Source organism: Callospermophilus lateralis, chromosome 1 (genome assembly GCF_048772815.1).
Source record: "Callospermophilus lateralis isolate mCalLat2 chromosome 1, mCalLat2.hap1, whole genome shotgun sequence".
Taxonomy (NCBI): Eukaryota; Metazoa; Chordata; class Mammalia; order Rodentia; family Sciuridae; genus Callospermophilus; species Callospermophilus lateralis.
This window is the reverse complement of record NC_135305.1, coordinates 53,617,855-53,627,454: the sequence shown is the minus strand read 5'-3', so window position 1 is coordinate 53,627,454 and position 9,600 is coordinate 53,617,855.

The window sequence follows — 9,600 nt, the reverse complement described above, 5'->3', positions numbered from 1 at the left end:
TGACTCAGTGTACAAACCAGTGAATCTGTTTTCTATGTATAAAGTGAGATCATCTTGTGGATATTTTTTTTCCCCTAGAAATGTTTCCAAAGTGAGGCATTGAAGAACTTGGAGAGATTGAAGTCTTTTCATTGTTCCTAGGTTCAAACAATATTCCAATTTAGTCATCAGGATTTTTATGATACCATATAAAGTGCTTTTAATTTGTGAAATTAAAAGATATAATCTATTTACTTTCCTATGGTTTCTGGGAGTCTGGTAAAGTTTTATAATTTATAGTTGAGGAAACTATGGCACAAACTAAAATTAGACTTGGTTACTTAGTTACAAGTGACAAGAACTTTCCTAAGGAAAGACCCTGGGCATGTTACTTATCCTCTCTGAGCTTCATCTATATAACCGTGATGATGATGATACCCAAGTTTCAAGGTGATTGTGAAAATTACATGAGAATGTTTTCAAAACATCTGCCGTTGTGCCTGGCATGCTATATGCATTCATCAACTGGTAGTTATTATTTTAACAATTATATGTCTGATCGGAATTTTTAATTCTTATCTTAATTCTATTTCTATTACACTTAAAAGATCAATTTTACAAAGACTTTTTATGAACATTGTCAATTTATCCCTCACAATTCTCTGAGGCCTTACAATTCTTCTCCTCTTACAAATAATAACATGATTGCATACACATCCACCCCTTGACAAAAATCTAAGTACTTTTTATTGAGTCAGACCATGAGCAGTGTCAAAATGGGATTTCCATTTTCAAACTTTGCTGTTTCTTTTACAACATGCAGTTTCTCTATTTTCCTATAAAAACAATTTAAAGAACATTCTGTTAGCATTCCATCCCCCCCACCTTGATTTTGCATTATTACCCATAATGCCCAGGGTTCTGTTCCCTGACTGAAATCACAGTGATTAGATGAATTATGTCACACTAGACTGTACGTTGCTACATGGTGTTTTCTCATACCTGAGGGCATTTTCAGCATGTTTGCAGAGCTCATGTTACAACCAGGAATCTGATGATGGCCTCAACTCTTGGCCTCACCTGACTTCTCTTTGTCCATCCATTCCTCAATACCCCCAACCCGCCCACTCCAATTCTTCAGTGCCCTTATCTTTCTCTGTATTGGTCTTCTCTGACCACAGTGAAGTGCTTCTGCCTCACCCTCTAGCATGGCCCCCAGTATTGAGACCCTTTGAATTTTATTTTGACTTTTAGATCCTCTTGCTATTCTTTCTGAGCCTTTTCCTCAGTCAAGCAGCTTGTCTTCTGTCTCTCATCTCCATTCACACCTCCATCTTTCCATCCTCACATCCAGGTGGCATACCCTAACTATACTCGTGCCGGGTAGGGTGGTGCATGCCTGTAATCCCAGTGGCTGGAGAGTCTGAGGCAGTAGGAATGTGAGTTCAAAGCCAGCCTCAGCAACTTAGCTAGGTCCTAAGCAATTCAGTGAGACCCTTGCTCTAAATAAAATACCCAAAAGGACTTGGAATGAGGCTCAATGGTTAAGAGCCTTGGTTAAAAAAAAAAAGAACTTGCTCATGAAGTGGAGCTGGCTTGGTCATTGGCATTCATAACATAAATTTTTGTCTTTATTTTTTGCCAATTACCAACAATTTGGTTAGGGCATTAACATTTAATATCTAATCTATGGTCAATGACTGTTGACATCTTGGGTCTTTGCAAAGACTGTCTAGAGTGTCTTCCAAGAATAGCTTTAATCCTGGGAGAGATCCAGCCTGGCCAGCTAGCTGTAGGACAAAGACTGAAGCACTATGTGCTTTTACTTTTCTCAGATGCTGCTCTGGACAGAAAGAAAGGAAAAGAAAAATTCTGCCTTTTTGTTGCTTCATTCATGTTTCTACTGAGGAATTCACAGAAACTCATTGGTTCTCTTCCCTAAGAAAGATCCTGAGGGTACTTCTTTTCTTCCTTTGACTGTTGTATGTGCTCTCTTTGCTAAGCCATGGTCTAATTTTTTTTTAAAAAAACTAGTGACAATAATGGTAGAAAGACCTTCATTTGTATGTAGCTCCTTCCCTGGGATGACTGACACTGGGTCTGTAATGTGCTCCCTCAAATCCCCAGCTGATCAAAAGCCTGAACTCTAGCCCTCCTGCTGCATACTTAGTCTCCTTTTCACACCCAGCACTGCCTGCAAGGGGAGGGCTTGAAAGCAAGGAATCAGGGCAGCTCAAGAAATCTTTCCAGAACTTGGAGACCTTGAGAACCACATTCCAGTCTGCCTCTTGCTCCCAAATCTGCTACTTTGTATTCTACATGTAACAAACAACATGAGCCCTGAGCCAACACCCAGATGGAGCCTCTGCTGAAGCAGGCTCCAGATAGTCATAAGTGAATGTCATTTATCATTTCTGAGCTTGTTAAGAATGACCTACTTTAGTTAAGGATTCAAAAGTGATTTTATTTACTTTGTTTTCACCTGAACAAGTTACCTTTCCCCTAGAAATTCTTGGGAATTTTTCTTTTTTTAATTTTTGGAACACATTTTCACCTGCAAATATCACCCCCTATTAACATATGTCTTCTCATGTTGTTTTATCTTTGTGGTTCAATTTCTCTCTGGGTTCCTTAGGGTGTCATTGGCTTCTGGGAAATTGAAATTCATTCTCAGGGACCCTTCCTCCCATAATTTTGGAATTCTGACACTTTTTTTGGTGAATATTCCCATTTTTATTCACTTTCCTCTGATGTGCTCTTTTAAATTTTTTGGCCTTTAGATGTGTACACTATTTACATAGACACACACGTGTATGCACACATATTTCTGTATACCTTGGTGCATGTCTTAGTTATATGTATTTGTCATTCTCTTTTTTAAGTAGATTTTTAGTCCTAGAGTTAATTTCTGAAGTTTAGTTTCTCAATTTAACTATTCCAGTTTTTTAAAATACATTTTTTAGTTGTAGATAAATGCAATACCTTTATTTATTTTATGTGGTGCTGAGGATTGAACCCAGTACCTCACATGTGCGAGGCAAGCACTCCACCACTGAGCCACAATCCCAGCCCCAACTATTCCAGTTTTTCAATAACTTTTTTGATACTTGTAAGGATTGTCATATACACACCCTTTCCCCACCACTTCAGCTTCCACTCTTTTCCAACCTAAGCACTTGTATCTTCCTGGCCTTTGATTACCTGGGAGCCTCCACTCTGAATGCCCACTCCTGAGAGGTGTCTGCAGCTTTGACCTTTCCACAGTTCAGCATTGATCTAGGTTTCTAGACTTTCAGAGGTTTGTCCTTTCTGCTGGGAGACAAATAATTTGAACCAAATGCTCATGAGCAATGCTAGGATTTGTTTTTAACTTAGTGATAATTTGAAACCAGGATGCAAGCAGGTGTGCAGAGCATTTCCCAGCTCCTCCCCAGTCACAGAGCACCAAGTAGCTCTCCTGACATCACCCCTCCAGAGCCAGCCACATTAAGGAGGGTCTGCTGAAGACATCACTGCAAATGCCGTACTATGGCTAACATATGCTGAAAATGCTGCTTCTTTCATGGATCTCAAATACACCTGTGCCAATCAGTGGAAAACCATAGGTAAGCCAGACTTATTTTGTGAATTGGTCCCTGGAGAAGGGGAATACAGCAGTGTTCTAATAACTGTCCTTGGGAGAGTGGGGAGAGATGGGAGAACAAGTAGAACAACTGTTGTGGTGCTCACCACCACAGGCACCCCAGTCAGCAAAGTGGAGCCAGAATCAAGGGCACAAAAAGGTCCACATCTGTTGGTGTCCAGCTGAATAGAGGCAGGGAGATGATGGCTTCAGCACGGGATAGGGCCCAAGTGGTGATGAGGAGTAACTCAATGGTAAAGAGAGGTCAGAAGGGGGTCGACTTCCTGTTAAATGCTACGATTCTCTTGTGTGTCTGTTAGTTTTGAAGCACAATAGGATAATTAATGAAGGTATCTTGTGAATGTACATCTGAGCTGTTTCTTTGAGAGAAATAAGTGTGTCTGTTATCATTTAGAACATGAAAACCACTTGAGTTTTTCTCTGCTATTTAGTGATAATCGCTATTGGCATCTCACAAACACAAGACTGATTTTGGAACCAGAGTGGGAAAGAGGGGATAATAAGATGACACAGGTGTTTAAAGGTGATGGGACTTGGGTGAGGATCCTAAGTGAGGATCCTAAGGGAGTGGAAGTGGTTCCCCTAGATGTCTAAGCAAGACTGCTAAAGAAAATGTTCTTGATTATTTTTTCCTTTGGCCAAATTTATGTAGATAATTCATGTATCTCTATTTCAGTGTCCATGGTGGGCAATGACGTGTGTTGTATTATTAATTTAGGAAGTATGCTTACATGTTTGAGTTAATATATAGTTCTAGGAATCTAGCTCAGTTTGAGCTTAATCTTAGTCACTAACATTATTTTTCATTAATTCTCTTACTATACTGCCCACAATGCTGGAAATCAAAGCCAAGTCTAATTTAGGTAGGTCTGAAACAGAAAAGAGTGAGAATTTGGCGACTAAGTAGGCCTAATTTTAAATCCCCACTTTGCCATTGTTTACCTGTGTTTGTTATGAGCAAGTTGTTCCAGCTTCAGTTTGTCTAATGGTAAAAGGAGGAGGCCTTCCCTGAGGGCTGTGGTCAAGGTAAGCTGAAGTATGCAAAGAAAGACACCTTGGCCATGATTTTATATATAAAAGCTTTAGGATTAACTGTGTAGGCCCAATTTACAAAAGCAACCATAGCCTGTTGGAAAATGTTCATGCTGCCACCTTTTCTAGATCTTCATGTTTACTCTGAGCTTATCTCCAGAAGCAACAGTTTTCCATTCTCACCTCAGTTTATTTGAACATAATTTTTTAATATATATTTTTTAGTTGTAGTTGACAAAATACCTTTATTTAATTTATTTATTTATATGTGGTGCTGAGGATCGAACCCAGGGCCTCACATGTGCTAGGCAAGCACTCTACTGTTGAGCCACAACCCCAGCCCCCTTGAATATAATTTTTTAAAGAATCTACCTATCTCACCTGTTTAGCCTGGCATGCAAGGCTCTTCATATTTTGTCTCTGGCCTATGTCTCAAGTTCTTGGGTGCTTCTTCATGATTATAATAGGTTCCTAACTTGCCATGATGATTTAATATCTCCATGTCTTTGCCCATATGGTTTCCTTAATCTGGTTTCTTCTCCCCATCTGCTAAATTCCAATTCATCTTTAAAAATACTCAGTTGCCCTGACTATTGATTCCTTTCTTCATTGCTTCAACAGGCATTGATCGGTCTATTGTTTGTCAGGAACTTGGTTGTACAAGATAAGAAAATGCTGTAAAGCCTCATGGAACCCCTCAGAAAGAGTTAATCATTTCCTTCTTGAAAGCTCCTTGACCATATTTCTATTCCATATCATACTGTATTGTCATTATTTGCTTATGTTTCTCTCCTCTATAAGATTAAATTCCCCAAAAGTTAAGGTCCAAATTCTATTTTTTCTCTTTTACATAGGTCTTATAACACAGTAAGTATGCAAGAAGGTTTGTTGGAATAAACTAAACTGTGAACAAAAGAGATATACATGATATCACCCTGAAATCTGAAGTTTGCACACACAGGAGAAGTGTCCAAAATGATTGGTCCAGATAATAAGTTGAAAAAAGAAAGGATGTAAGCTGGAGTTGAGAAAAGTTTTATGAAGTTCACGAAGGAAGTGTGGGTCTTGAATTAGACTTCACAGAAGATAAGTTTGGAAAAGATGATGAGAAGGTTGTAGGAAAAGAGCAAATCACACCCAGATGACAGTAAGAAACCCAAAAACGGAAACAGAAAGCTTTGTTGGCCCAAAGACTAAACCATGAGATAAATGCACCATAGCAAGAAGTTTTAGGCCCAATAGGAGCACACAAGATAAAGAGAATTACTATCCACTTCTAGAAGGCTTTGTGGTTTTCTGAGCACTTTCACTTTTCTTCCTCCAGTGGTTCCCTGTGAACTATGCAGAAAAAGTAGATATTATTATTGCCAGTTCACAAATGAAGACATTGAGATGAGAGAAGATAAATGACTTGGGTATAACTCAGTGGTAGAGTGCTTGCCTAGCATGTGTGAGGCCCTGGGTTTGAGCCCCTGCACTACACTGCACAAAAAAACACACAAAGCCAAATCTCTAGCTACAAGTAACAGAGCCAGAAAGAAACCAGGTTTTGTGAATCACTGACACTCCACTGCATGTTTTTCTCTGCAGTGTTAATGTGGGACCTGTTAGCCCATATCTTCATGAGAAGCAAGGCACATGCTCAGAGCTCCAGGAGAGACACCCTTAGAACCCTAGCCCTTGGGAGTAGAACCACCACCTCTACTGTCAACATCACACACACACTGTGAGCCTGGGCAGCCTGGGGCGCCATCTTCATGCTGTGATCTGGTTTATTCTCCCCTATGCTCCTCAACACTGTGAAACTGAGGTTGTATTTTCTTGTCTACATTTGTTCATTTATTTCTGTATTACTAATCCATTTATCCAGAGGGAGGAGGTAAGATATGTATTCACTCATTAAAAATTACCTATTTCTGAAATCAAATAGAGGCATCCTAATTTCTCAGTAGAAATGATGTTTTATGTGGCCAGCTTTCACTCTACTGTTTACTCAAATGATAAATTTACTTTGGAAAAAAGAACAATTTAGTTCAATGGCATAATAAATTGTTTCCCACTTTTACATACAAAGAATACTGTAAAATTTTGTTCCTGTTATTATAAAGAATGAACTAGATTCTATGTGTTTATGTAGGGTTGGTAATCTATAGGCTATGTACCCCTGCATGATCTTATACATCTTGTGTCATAGGGCTCTCTGCAGCTGTCCAGTGATATCTTTTTTCCTATTTCTGTTCCCTATTGACTCTTGGTCCTTCTTACTTCTATTGCCTTTTCTCCTTTCCCCCTTTCCTTTGGTCTTGGACTTTCTGGGTGTCTGGCAGATAAATCCCTCATATCAGGGCCAGATGGACTTTCTATATCCCTTCTAAAGGATGATTCTACCTCCTGGAGAAAACTTTTCCTAAAGGCTTGCTATGTTTGCTAGCCTTCGGAGCAGATGATCTAACTATACAGTCAGATTTGGGTGGGGAATAAAGGAATTATCTGGATAATTAAGGTAAAACTCACCACTATCTTTGAAAAGGCTATTGAAACTTAACATTAACTTGGTAACTTAAAGCCTACTCAAATATTTATTTCACATTGCCAGTGCTCCGGACATACATTTTTAACCTATTAGTGGAATCATTCAAAATATTCATGCTTGTGAAATAAACTCAAGAATATAACAGTAACTTCTACACAGGCCTTGATCAGAAAGACAATGCCATTTTCAAGAAATAGAAATCCAGATTGAATAAAACAAGTATAAGATTTTTTCCTACCTGAAATGCACTCAGTGAGGAGCTTCAACAGTGAACAATTTTTGAGATAAAGCAGCCCAGTTCGAAGAAACAGTGTCCAGTTACTTAGGTCTATAGGCTTTGCATGCATCCATATGTTCATGGATGTCTATATATAGGTTATGTAAGGCAGTGAGCTAATTACCTTTCTGTCAGTTTTAATAATTAACTTTCATTAACTTTTACAACAATGGAAGGACTCCAATGTGGTCTTGACCTTTGAGACTCTGATCAGCAGAAGTGATGATGACAACAGCTTCCTTAAGTTCCTTGTGAGATTAAACCACCTATTGCACTTGTGTGTGTGTGTGTGTGTGTGTGTGTGTGTGTGTGTTTCATTGGTTTGCAGAGATTTGCACACAGAGGTTAAAAAAAAAAAAAAAAAACAACCTTCACCAGCGTTATCTCCCTGACATTTTATCAACCAGTTTAGATGGAAGTGCAGAGGTGTCGTTTCTTGGCTGGATGACTCCATGAAATGCTTAGGAACTGCAAAAGGGGAGCGTACAAGTTGACTCTTGGTACGATAAAGGTCCTTGCTAGGAACGCTCTTTCAACTCCAGGCAACAGTGCTCTGTTTGCACTCTAATTTCTGCTCCTACCACTGCTTTTGCTAAGTGCTGTAAACCCTATGTTGCTAAAGCCAGTGAATACTTTCAATCCTCTTCTACTTAACCTCTTAACATCTGACCCTGCTACTATTCTTCCTCAAAATCTCCTCCTTTTAAAATGTTGATTTTATTATTTTTTTAAATTTAATTTTATTTTTATACAAGTGGAGCACATCTTTTCATTTCTTGGTTGTAAATGATGTAGAGTCACCCCATTCATGCAGTCATACCCATATATAGGGTAATAACATCTGACTCATTGCACCATCTTTAAAATGTTTTAAAAAATGTTCTCACCACACTTCATTGCCAACTCCTTTTCTATCCAGTTCCTTCTTCAGCATTCTCCAAGGTTCTGTCCTGGACTACTGTTCTCTTCTCTCTCTTCCTCTTCTCCTAAGTAAGAGTTCTCTGGTTCCCAGTGACCTTCAGATGTAACTGGAATCCTCAAGATCCATATATTTATATCCTTGCTCAACATCTCTACTTGGATACTTCTATGGCATCTCAAACTTGACACATTCAAATCTGTCCCCTTGATCTTCCCTCCCAAATCTGCTCCATCTCTACTTTTTCCTCATTGTGGTAAAGAACATGCCCCTCTGCTCAAGTCAGAAACTTGGAAACTTTGCTGACCCTCCCCTTACTGACCATCTCCCCATACTAGTCAGTCCCTTACCAAGTCCTCTTGAGTTACCTTCCAAATATACCCCAAAGCCATCACTTTGCTTCATCTTCACTTACTCCCTCGCCTGAGCCACTACCGCCTCTTACAAGGGCCTCTTGTTGACCTTCTCATTTCCTTTCTTAGCCTCCCTAGTCTCTTTTCTACCCAATAACTGGAATAAACTTTTCGTGCTCACACCCTTCATGGGACTAATGATTTATATAGGATCAAAGGCCTTCATCATCTTATATGATGTCTCATTTCCTTTCTTAGCCTCCCTAGTCTCTTTTCTACCCAATAACTGGAATAAACTTTTCGTGCTCACACCCTTCATGGGACTAATGATTTATATAGGATCAAAGGCCTTCATCATCTTATATGATGTCCCCCTGTCCAATTTCATCTGGCCCTGCTCACCATTGCCTTCTCCTCGCCTGCCATACTGGTCTCTGTTAGTCCCCTGAATTTGTCACCTCCTTTCAGGCCCCATTTTCTCTGCTTAAATGCACTTCTCCCTCCCTCTGTCTGACTTTGATGTTACTTCTCTTTGACTTCTCAATCTCTAGATGCCCCTTTTTTAGTATTCTCTCATGGCTTCCTACACTTTGTTTTTCTAAACACAGCAGCATAATTTAAAAATACACAATTATATATGTATGTAAAATTTGGCTCCTTTATTAGGGTGAAAGCTCCATGTGGGCAGGAACCTTGACTGTTGTACTCACCACTGCATCCCAATACCTCGAGTCAATCAATCACAGAACAACCAACAATGGAACAGCAATGTTAGTTGATTGACAGTTAATGAATAAATTGTATTTGGTATAACACAGTTGCAAAATAATTTAGACAGGGCACTAAGAGTTTGTTCTAAATTAA